General features: G+C 52.9%; 1 long non-coding RNA gene across 1 annotated transcript; it reads right to left on the bottom strand.

Annotated features, from left to right (window-relative positions):
* Positions 1-3323: 3323 nt before the first annotated feature.
* On the bottom strand, positions 3324-4305 carry LOC110391099. Its single transcript, XR_002433982.1, has 3 exons — positions 4240-4305; positions 4026-4094; positions 3324-3640 (listed from the first exon to the last, which is right to left on the bottom strand). It is a non-coding gene; the product is annotated as an uncharacterized LOC110391099 (long non-coding RNA).
* Positions 4306-4530: the final 225 nt, after the last annotated feature.

The following is a 4530-nucleotide window of genomic DNA, read 5'->3' as shown; positions in this document are numbered from 1 at the left end:
GGGCGGTGAGGGGCAGCCCTACAGACACCAGGGCTGCTGCTCCGTGTGGCAGTTGGGCTCCTGGTTCCTGCATGAAGGAACCAAGGGCTCCTCTCTGTCATCCAGAGAAGGTGGGAGCTGAGATCAATGACTTTCTGATGATTTCTCTATCGACATAAAGAGCCTGGTTACTTTCTTACATGAGGATTGCCAGCTAGAAGAAAAACATAGAAAATAAAGAAGAAATGTGATGAACTGAGTTACTTAATTGGAATTAAAATTATGATAGGATTAAGAGATTGGGAGGGAGGGGGAAAGAGATGAAATAAAGTCAGTGCAAGCTTTTCCTGAATTTTTGATCGTCCCATGAAGAGCATTTTACTGATGCTGAAGGAACATGTCTTGAGAGATATAGTTTAAGATGGTTTAGTGGGGTTATTGGTGGTAGGTTGATGGTTGGACTAGGTGATCTTGTAGGTCTTTTCCAACCTAGCTAATTCTATGATTCTGTGATTCTAACATGTCTTGCAACAGTTTCCTGAGGGCATCCCTTTGGTAAGAACCAGAGCAAGAGAGCTTGACGATCTGGGGGATTTCACAGAAGAACAGGTTTTCACGGCATTGCCTTGGCAGAGAGGTATAGAAAATGTGCTGGCAGTGTGCAGGAGAGCATGGAGAACCCCAGCGCCCCAGGCAGCTGCTGCCATGGTGGCACAAGCTCTGCTGCCCACCAGGGTCCCGTAGTGCAGGGGCATGCAGATGGCAACGTAGCGGTAGACCTGTGCAGCACATCCTGAGTAGGAGATGGTGGTGGATTCCCTGAGGGCATTGGCCGTGGCTTTGTGGAGAGTGTGGAGATGCAGCCCAGGTCCAGGAGGGCGAGGTTGAGGAGGAAGAAGTCCATGGGGGTGTGCAGGCGGTGGTGGCAGGCTACAGCTGTGCTGATGAGGCCGTTGCCCAGGAGGGCAGCCAGGTAGATGGCCCGGAAGAGGCAGAAGAGCAGGAGCTGCAGCTGCGCTTGTCTGCGAGCGCCAGGAGGAGGAAGTCGCTGATGGAGCTGCTGTTGGGCATCTGCTGCTTTTGGCCACAAGAAAGTGTCCAAGGAGTACAGAAGTTAGTGACCAGTCTTCCTCTGTGGAAAGTGTTCATTCAGCTCCATGATGTGATCTACATTTCAGGAGGTTCAGTTTGCCATGAGGGCCTCTGCCCGTTGTCTCTGAAGGAAGCAGCCTTGTCCCTGTGGGTCCATGGGAACGTGGTGGTGGTGTGGGAGCAGATTTTCTTGCCAGAATTTGTCCGATGGAATCTCTTCTGATGCACAAGTACCTGTCAGCATTTGCACAACCCATGCCTGGAAAATGTGGGTAGCAAATAGCAATTTTCAGGATAGTTTTTTTCCTCCAAATTCTCATCCTACTCATCATGCCCAAGGAGCTGTTGCTGAAATCAGAAACCTTGATCCCTTGTGCTGCACTCAGTGTGAATGGCTGTGAGAGGGAAAGGGATCTGTCAACGGTTTACAGGCGTTTGGCCCAGTTCCGTGATGAATGGGATGGGGGACCCATGGAACCACGCCCCGGGAAAGGAAAAATGGAAAAAAGGGTAAGGAGATGGGCCTGAGAGCAAAGAACAGCAGCAACAATCTGAGGAGAAACAAACTAATTGACTAAATAAGATCTCGGAATGCAAAACAACACACTATAATACAATATAATTACAATTTAAGCTGATACATCCAATACAGAGAGAGAGAATGTCCAAAATCAAGGTAGGCGTTACTCTACTACCAACGATAGGATGGCTGGGGAGCGAGGTGCTGCCAGGACGAGAGATGGGCGGAAAAAGGGACGAGGTCTTGTGATCTGCAAGTTTTGGTCTTTTCCCTCTGGCCGGAAATGGTAACAGAGGAGCAAAGTCCCCTGGGGAATGTAGTAGTCCTTCTCTTCTGAGAACCAGGTCCATCCACTACATGATGTTATGATGCGGAATACCAACAACTGAAAATCACAAAACCATTGCAATGACGCACCTTTACAACCATGTTCTTTGTTCGGGCAGCAATGTGTTTCCAGAGTTCAGCAGCCCAAATCAGTTTACCCCTTTGTTACCAGTTGCTTTGTTCCCATCGCTTTAATCCTCCTAAGGCATTGGCCACCATCCATGACTTGCAGGTGACACCAAGTTGGCTGGAAGTGTGGATGTGCTTGGGGGTAGCAAGGCCCTACAGAGGGATCTGGACAGGCTGGATCTCTGGGCTGAAGCCAGTGGGATGAGGTTCAACAAGACCAAGTGCCGGGTCCTGCACTTTGTCCACAACAACCCAGGGCAACGCTACAGGCTTGGGGCAGAGTGGCTGGAAGGTTGCGTGGAGGAAACGGATCTGGGGGTATTGGTGGATGCTCGGCTGAACATGAGGCAGCAGTGTGCCCAGGTGGCCAAGAAGGCCAATGGCATCCTGGCTTGGATCAGAAATAGTGTTGCCAGCAGGAGCAGGGAAGTCATTGTCCTTCCGTACTCAGCCCTGATGAGGCCACACCTTGAGTACTGTGTCCAGTTTTGCGCCCCTCACTGCAAGAAAGACATTGAGGCCCTGGAGCGTGTCCAGAGAAGGACAACGAAGCTGGTGAGGGGTCTGGAGCACAGGCCTCATGAGCAGCAGCTGAGGGAGCTGGGATTGTTTCAGTCTGGAGAAGAGAAGGCTCAGAGGTGACATTATTGCTCTCTATGACTCCCTGAAGGGAGGCTGTAGTGAGCTGGGGGTCGGCCTCTCCTCTCGTGTAACTAGTGATAGAACGAGGGGGAATGGCCTCAAGTTGCACCAGGGTAGATTCAGGCTGGACGTTATCTACCAAGATGATGTCAAAATCTTCCTTTCCCACCCTTCCCCTTCCTTCACATGAAGCAGCAACCCGCTGATCATCAGAGGGCTTATTTTGCCATCCGAGGGTGTCTGTGGTCATCAGAAGGCTTCGCTGGTTGTCGGAGGGCTCCACTGATTGTCAGAGATGTTCACTGACCATCAGAAGGCTTCATTAGTGGAGAGGGGGTTGTCCCTGGTCATCAGAGGGCTTCCTTGGTCATCAGGAGATTGGAGGTGCCCATGGGAGGGGATACGCAGACCTGGTTTTGGGTGACAGGGTTGGAGGATTGAAGGAAGAAGATTGAAGCAGACCCAAAGGAGGGACAAGTGGCTGCAATAAGAGAGGGGCTTCAAGGAGGGTGACGTAGGCGCGCCGTGACCGTGGAGAGATGGAGCAAAGGGGGAAGGGTTTGGAGGGAAGTGCAAGGTGGATCTGGGAGAGAGCGGAGCAAGAGTATTGGGGCTGCTTGGCTGCATAAGGAGCTCCATCCTTTAGGATTTGGGAGGAGATGGTGAGAGAGGGTGGGGGAGCCCACGGGGGCGTAGGACGTGGTGAGCGTGGCACGGAGCTGGGGACCCTTCCTAAAGCTTTGGGGCGGCCACTGCCAGGCGGGGAGAGATCTGTGCAGTCCCAGCTGAGCATGGGAAGAAGGACACAGACACAGAGAGTGTGGCTTTGCTGGGGGGATTTATTGATCATCAGAGGGTGTCATTGATCATCAAGGTCTTCATTGGTCATCAGAGGGCAGCATTGGTCATCAGAGGGCAGCACTGGTCATCAGAGGATGTCAAAGGGCATCACTGGCAAGGAGAAGCCTTGTCCGTGCAGGGTTTGTGCCCAGGGACTTAAGCCAGGAGAAGGACTTAGGGCAGCCAGCAGGTCCATGGCAGGACATGGGTCCCCTGGGGACTGCAGCCACAACCCCTGTCCCATCTGCATGGTGACCCTGGGCCATCCATAGGGCACCCTGAGCCTGCCCCTTCCAGATCCCCCCCTCAGCACAGCCCCATGGAGCGCAAGGGAAGGTCTGGAGGTGACAGTGCCCAGGTCCCCCTGGAACAGGTCAGGGTCTGTCCCCTCCATACCATCCATCCCCAGCCCCTGATGCCTGGTCCTCAGGGCTCCTCAGACACCCAGGGCCCCCCAAGTGCCCTGTGGGGTCGCAGGTGTCCCCATGCTGCTCACCTAGACATGTAGATCCAGAGCCACATGTCTCACACACAGGGCATTCTCCTCTGCTCTACTGAGAACAGGCTGGGGAGAAAGGAGTTGTGAGGAACACACTGAGGGTACTGGCACAGTGGGACATGCTGGGGGCAGTGGGACACACTGGGACACCCTGAAGGCTCAGGGACCCACAGTGGGCACTAGAACACCAGGTCAGGAGTGGATAACAGACCTTGTCTATGGCAGACAGGTTTCCTCCTTGTTTCTTGCTCCAAAACCCAAAGAGCACGGCTTCTAGAATCATGGAATCTCAGAATCATGGGATGTCTGAATCACAGAACCACAGACTCACAGTAACACAGAACTACAGAATCATGGAATCGTTTAGGTGGGACAAGACCCCTAGGGTCACGTCAGGAGATGTGCCATGTATTTTCTGCTCTCTTTCGATAGCCGACATCACAAGTCACCACGTCACATCCAGAAATCTGTATCGCGGATCGGACATGGCAGTAGTGCTGCC

Source organism: Numida meleagris, unplaced genomic scaffold (genome assembly GCF_002078875.1).
Source record: "Numida meleagris isolate 19003 breed g44 Domestic line unplaced genomic scaffold, NumMel1.0 unplaced_Scaffold295, whole genome shotgun sequence".
Classification (NCBI taxonomy): domain Eukaryota; kingdom Metazoa; phylum Chordata; class Aves; order Galliformes; family Numididae; genus Numida; species Numida meleagris.
The sequence above is the reverse complement of the archived record's forward strand: the minus strand, read 5'-3'. Positions and strand labels throughout refer to the sequence as shown.